The sequence below is a fragment of the Lissotriton vulgaris genome, chromosome 1_1, assembly GCF_964263255.1.
Source record: "Lissotriton vulgaris chromosome 1_1, aLisVul1.2, whole genome shotgun sequence".
NCBI lineage: Eukaryota > Metazoa > Chordata > Amphibia > Caudata > Salamandridae > Lissotriton > Lissotriton vulgaris.
In genome coordinates, this window is record NC_141685.1 from 1169527334 (window position 1) to 1169534405 (window position 7072).

The 7072-nt window shown below is 45.4% G+C and overlaps 1 long non-coding RNA gene across 1 annotated transcript; it reads left to right on the forward strand.

Moving 5' to 3' along the window:
* Positions 1-232: 232 nt before the first annotated feature.
* Positions 233-626, forward strand: LOC147748864 (uncharacterized). Its single transcript, XR_015299730.1, has 3 exons — positions 233-289; positions 375-455; positions 541-626. It is a non-coding gene; the product is annotated as an uncharacterized LOC147748864 (long non-coding RNA).
* The last annotated feature ends 6446 nt before the right edge of the window (positions 627-7072 follow it).

Below are 7072 nucleotides of genomic sequence, written 5' to 3' on the forward strand. Positions count from 1 at the left end.
TAAGCATTTCTGTAACATTGCGGCTGCGGACGTCTTCACATATGGGCGTTTAAAAATGTACTGATTTCGATCAAGTCTCTGGCTGCCATTAACAACGTTAGTAGATTCTGCCTGACGTAGTGTCCGTTTTCTATCCCCTCCAACCACGCTCTTGGGTTGCCACTAACAACGCTCCAGAGCCAATGTCCTCCCGTCTCTTTAAAAACCCTTGCTGCAGACCACGCCCACTTGCTTGTTTTCAACAAACGCGGAAAGCGGCGACTGGGTGCTCCGTGATCGTGAGAATAAGGTACGAATACCCTCTCCCTCTCAAATTGTTAACCCTACACTCCAACGGGCGGTTTTTAACTTATTTCCGCTCCCCCTCTTCACAGACGCGGCGAACTTGCCTAGATCGCTATGACGCCCCGCCGAGTACTGTATTAAGGACACCTCTACCCTCGTGGGCCTTCTAGGTGAGCATTGACCCCGTAATAGGATGATATTTTATGTATATCGTGACGGTCAAATCCTCAAAAATATTCACTTATTTGCCCATAGATTAACGCGGGTTCGTTTCTTCTTTGTGAACCACGTGCATTCGCAAAATTGCAAAAGGTTGCTGCCCTCAACCCCGTGTATCAAGACACAAGGTGAGACTTACTCCTCTAGGACTAGTATTCACAATACGCTCTCAAGTTGGTCTCACAATTCCCTCCCAATTTCCCTGCTTAGAGATGCAGCAGGACACCGAAGGCGACCCACAGTGACGCCTCGTCGTCATTCAAATTTTGGGTAATAATAGAGGTAAGCCCCGATCTTAATACATGCTGTTTCCTCCCTAGTAATGTGACCCAGTGCACTAATATTCGGCAACTTGTTCATAGATCCAGCCCAAGCACCTGATGTGAATATGACCTTTTCTTCATCTTGTCCCTAAACTCAGACCAGTCACCTGATGACAGATGAGAATATAATCGTGTTTTGCTCGGACTGAGCAGGTATGTCCCTTTTGTGGCTTACGTAAATCATGTTAGCACCCCTTTACATCTGGGTTCCCATTTCACATTGTCCATATGGTACCCCTGAAAGAGTACCCTAAAGAGTATGGGCGATATGATCCTTAGAGGTCATTTTATAATATGACATTTTGTAGTATGGGATTAATTGGTCTCCCCTGGTCGAGTCAGGATGTTGTGTTTCTGTGTGTTATCCTGTACACGCTAGACAATATCTAATTTAACAAGTTACTCTTCACTGGTTTTTACTGAATTACATAGAAATGTATACCTTAGGTTATGATTTTTTCGCATGTGTGTTATTTTTTAAAACAATGTTCACAATTATCTGTAATTATTTGCCCACAAACACCCATGGTAACTGTGTGATTAATGTGATTGCCGTTCACTCCGGTAACCTTGACAATGATAGTCGGCTTTTTACACCTTATTGTGTTTTATATTTCTAGATACTGTAGTGCTCCTTTGTTGACCACCTTGTCCTGATGAAGACCCCGATGTAAGGCTAGACAAACGCCTACAGATGTAGCGTGGGGTCGAAACGTCGACGGCTACTTTTATGTTCTGTTCGGTTGACACTCCCCCATAATTTTGAACTTTTCGGTGTCAACAGAAATAGTCCTTACCTTTTGGGTTATGTTATAATCCCCCAACTTCTCTGGCTCAGGGATCTGAAGCCTTAAAATTGTATTGCATTCAAAATTAATATTGCAATATATAAGTTTGTCACGAACTTTATTCCCTCACTGTCCTGTTTCCTGCACAGCATCACGCTATCCCCCCTTCCCTTTCCTTTCTTGGGGCACTTTTATTTGACCAAATGATATGGATCATGCATTGTGATTAATTGACACTGTATGCTATTCCTTCTGAATTTTCTATAATAAATGCAAGCAAAATATATAGCAGCTCTACTGGGACCCTTCTTTCCTACACCGTATAGTACCCAGGTCCCATGTGGATTCCCCGGGTTGAACCCCCCTCTTAGATCAACTTCTAGGTTCAGCGGCAGTATCCTTAAACTCTATTTGTGTAACTTTTACGCACCATTGACTTAACATTGGTGCATGCGTGTGCTTTAAGCGCTGCACCCGAATCCCGCGGGCTTTTCCCGACTTCAGCATTGCTAGTCCCGACTGCTCCCAGCGATGCCCTAGGCCTAACCACTGTTCGATTGGTATCTCTTATACCATTTTCTTGATATATGGTTTGAGTGGCCACCCGCCCTCATCCATAATTGTGCAACTTTCATATGTTATACTGTACTTTTGTTTAAACGCTTGTGCCCCCTTTGCTCATAAAGAGTACTGGGGATTATTTTAGACATAAACACATATATTTTTATAATATATACTTGTGTGGTGTCCTTTCATTTGATATTACAGGATTGTGATTGGTAAAACAGCTCGCTTAACACGACCTCTTGAGTTTAGCCTTTAAGGCTGCTTAGTCTATTCTACCATTAAGATAGCTTGTCTATAAGGTTGACTTACAACCAGACACCATAAGGGATTGTTTGGACTGATACAAGGTGGTTCCAGAATTGGAAACATCATATATCAGGCCAACTTCTCACAATTGGATTCTACACTATGTATGTTGTGTAACCATTTATGTGTACCCTATCCACAACCCAAGTCTCTTGGAAAATGCAGATATTCTTTTTGCCTATAAAGGAATGCCATTCTGGATCTTGAAGTTTTAAGTGTATCCCCGCCGGTTTCCAGGAGATTCAGGTTAGTCTGTTTTTTGCCTCATACTGGATGTGCACAGGTATCTGTGGGTCTCTGTGTCAATAGACGGCATATTATCGATGATCGAATTAACAAATTGTGTACGTGGAGTGATTGGCAAAGGGAGCGCAACCTAGACTGCGCCAATGTTACTGTTAGATACTGCATCAGTATTTACTTTAAAATGCAAGTTAGCAGTGAATGACTCAACAGTGTGACTAACTCCCAAAGGTTTAAGACGTATTGTGTTGATTTTATGATTTCCTGGATTGAATAAACACTTTTTGAGGCTTCTGATTGAGGAAATTGATAATTTCCACACATGTTGACCTTTGCCCTTTGGAAGCATTATGTGACTGTAGGAAGGTGGAATCTGACTGCATGGTTGCCCCTACTTTTCTCCTGGTGGTATGATGGTTTTTGACTTAGTTTGACTGAGATCCTGCTATTCAGGACCCCAGCCTAGCTGCTTCCTCTCTAAATTGATCCCATGTACTATAGGTACACTCCGGTTTGGTTACTGGGGGTACCCTTGTGAGTCCCTAGTATATGGTACACTAGGTACTAAGGGCATAGGTACCCCAAATGCCTACCAGGGGCTGAAGCATGTATTATGCCACCCCTTGGAAGCCTTCCAAAATGACACCACAGGACTGCTATTGCAGCCTGGGTAAGTGGTGCATGCACCCCTTACTGAGATATAGGTTATTTATTTATTTATTTATTTATGCGTTTTTATATAGCGCAGACTTTACCCGAAGGTGCCAGAGCGCTTCACAAAAGGAATACATACATCTACCTTAAATCACTGCACATAGAAACCTCTCAGTCACCCCTATGGAAGGCCTTATCAATCCTGGAAGCAGGGTGCTTGGTTTCGTGTGAGAGGGTGCCCATGCATGAGCAGGGCCCCTCTGCAGCCTTCAGAATCTATACTCTGGGGCTGTTCTGTGATGCAGTCAGACCATATAAGTGCATTATAACCTCGCGGTAAATGCTAACTTTGGAATGGCTGCATGGAAACATGTCGTGTTTGGTGCCAAACACTTTGGAATCCTACCCACCCGCCAGTTCTGGGGGCGGGGGTAGAATTCCACCCTTCTAGAGGGAGAGACATGTACACACCGGTATACCTGGTACCAATTTAAAAGAGCCCTTGCATCACAAAATGGATGCTGCAGCCACAGACACGAGTCTGGCCTCCTGCTGCTGACCGAAACTCCGGTAGGGGAGGCCTGGACAAAAGGTTTCCTGTCACATGGAGGTTTAACCACCTCCCAGACAGGCCTTAGTGGATTGGGACTGGGTGGGTGCCTTCTGAGAGTGCTTTGAAGTCTGCACTGGGGGCACATTTTGTGTCCCTGTGCATAGCCCAGTTCAAACTGGTTGCAGGGGCTACCAGCCCCTGCTCTGACACGAAACTGGACAAAGGAAATGGGTGTAGCCACCCCTCTTTCCAGACCCTCCCATAGGTGGGTCCCCAGAGTATGTCCAACCCCTTTCTTAGGTATAAGTAAGGAACCCATGGCAACAGGACTTTAGATTACACCTGGACGAAACTCTGCTACAGAAATCCCAGAACTTTTACTCTCTACTAAAGACTAGAGGACGGAAGAATCTCCCTTGGGGTCAAGGAGTGACTCCCCTGCTTGGCAGGCACCAACGAAGCATTTGCCGGTCTGCAAGTCTGAAGCTCCCACCGGACTCTGAAGTATTTGCAGCCCAGGAAGAGGATTTCCAGACTTCTCAGAGGCCGACCCGAGTCCCCAGCAAAGCCGAGACCCTCAGCCCTCACAAGTGAAGTGGAAACGGAACTCCTGGACACAGTGCACAATTGCAAGTGCACTGACTTCTCGGCGTCTCTTGAAGTCGTGCTTTGGGTTACTTGTAGCCCAAGCCCCGAGCACCTTTTGTACTGAAGTTTGTGGGCTACACTCCACAAGTGGTCTGTGAGCCCGCTTCTTGCATTTACGCTCGAGGCTCCTTCGCAATCACTGGTCCTTTGACTGGTGGGTCCCTGTGAAGGCAACTCTGATTTTCCTTTGGCTTCCCTTGTTGCTCCAGACGTGCCTTGTCTCCCCACCACGTGGTGAGTCCCTCAAACCTTGCTGGTCTGCACCAAAGCTTTTTTCTGCATGGGTTGCTGTTGCCAAGGCTTGTTGGGTCCAATCCGGGCACCGACACCGCAGCACTCGACATCCTTCGTGGGACAGCTCGATTCCAGATCCTGGTTGTCATCCACGCCTCCTGGTCCTCATGGCTGAAGAGTCAAGCTTCACCTCCTTCACCTGAAATCACCCGACATTGGTGGGCATCCGCCTATCGTGCTCCTGGTTACTGGCTAGTGACCCAGACTCTGTCCCTTCTGCTTTCAGGTTCTTCTCATCTTCGATCCAGGCTTGGATCCACCCGGACACTTTCCACTTCGACGGCAGCAGCACTTTGCAGCAGATCGCCATTGGAAACGACGACGATTCCCGACACCAAAAGCCACCTATGCACCTGGCTTCCCTGGGTGAGGTAACTCAAGTACTCAGGTGCTCCTGTGGGTGTTGGCCCTAGAACCCCTTAAGTTTAAAGGGGTTTGCTCAAATTCTTCTCCTAAGTGTCCTTTATCTTTAAATTTCCAACCGCGACTTTCCCCATAGAAGCGAACGGTGATTCGCGGCTGTGTTCTCACACTGCACACGTCCCCCGTGAGACCCATGTGTCAATACCTTGGGTGGCTCCTTGTGGGCCCAGCAATTTTACAGGCTCTAGGCCTTGTGTCTAGTCAAGTTGTGGTCCTAGAACCATCATTAGCTATAATCTTTCAAGCACTAAAAGATCAGAGACAGGAAGCTCAGGAACATTATTCACAACTCAGGACGGATAACGTAGGCATCCAACAGGCTCTTCAATCTGCAACAGCTAAGGTGGACTCACTGGTAAATGATATAACAGATCTCTAGCAACGTATAGCGGATACTGAGGAGGCTGTGTCACAGACAGTGGACCTAACAGACTCATGATACTTCAATCAAAGTACTCCAGCTCAAGGTGGAAGATTTAGAAAATCGCCAGTGACAGCAGAACTTGAGATTATTTGGCGTCCCGGAGGGAAAAGAGGGCGCAGACCCTCAAGCATACTTGGTGCTGGCAGATTGGGTTTGGGACAGCCAGATACAGCAGGCACATAGACTACCTCTTGGGCCTCAGAGACAGGGATCTAAATTTCCAAGGCCTATGCTAATTTATTTTGGTAATTTTTTGTAACGTCAGGCGGTATATCCAAAGGCTCGCCCTAGCTCGCTTATAACATTTGAAACTGTTACTTTTTTTGTACGCTCAGATCTTTGTAAAGCCACGATGGATAGGCGATGGTTAATGCGGCAGGTAATAGAACCTATGAAATCTTTAAATGCACAGGTATTTTTACAAGAGCCGGCACGGCTAAAGGTAATGAGAGGAGGTCAAACTTATTTTTTTTCTGCAATTGAAGAGGCTAAGGAGGCACTTAGTACATGCAACATGAGAAGGGTGGGAAGCACTAAGTTGAATCGAATTGATGTGGTGGGGCTTATTTATATGTTACTTTCACGATTTTAGGAGTAGAGGCTTTCGGGTGAGGGGGCTGCATCTGGGGTGTATTGTCTCCCTTTGGCTGCTAGTTGAGCAGCTTTTTGTTAGGGGGGTAATTCCTTTCCCAAGGTACGGGGGGTGGGTCTATGAGTCCTGGGAAGGGTCGGGTGGATGAAAAGATGAAAAAAGAGTTCAACAAGACAGCTAGAAAAGAAGTAGTGATGCTTATAACAGGGCAGGAGGAAAATAAACTGAACAGAATAATGGGTTACATTAAACGGGAAAATAAATACTTTTATGATGAATAAAATCAAATGTATTATTTGGAATGTCGCCGGCTTAAATAGTAAACTCAAGAGGCAGCTGGTACGGGAGGAACTGAAGACATATAACTCACAGCTTGTAATACTAACAGAAACACATCTTTCTTATAAAGATCGGAGGTTATCAGGGCAACTTGGCTATGAAACTATTATATGCACTTCACAGTCTTGCTCTATCAGGGCAGTGGCTATTCTAAAACAAAAGGGATTTCGCTGTGTGCCTTTAAAAACTTTGACTGATCGAGGTGGGAGGTGGGCAATAGCCCAGGTAGAAATACAAAGTGAAAAGTATGTCATATGTGGTGTATATGGTCCTAATATAGATGAACCACTCTTTTTTGATTCGGTATATATGGAACTTTTAAATTGGGATGGAGAAAAAATGATCTTGGGGGACTTTAATTGTATTATGGACTACAACATAGATACTAGTAGACAGGCACCTATTCGTAGAATG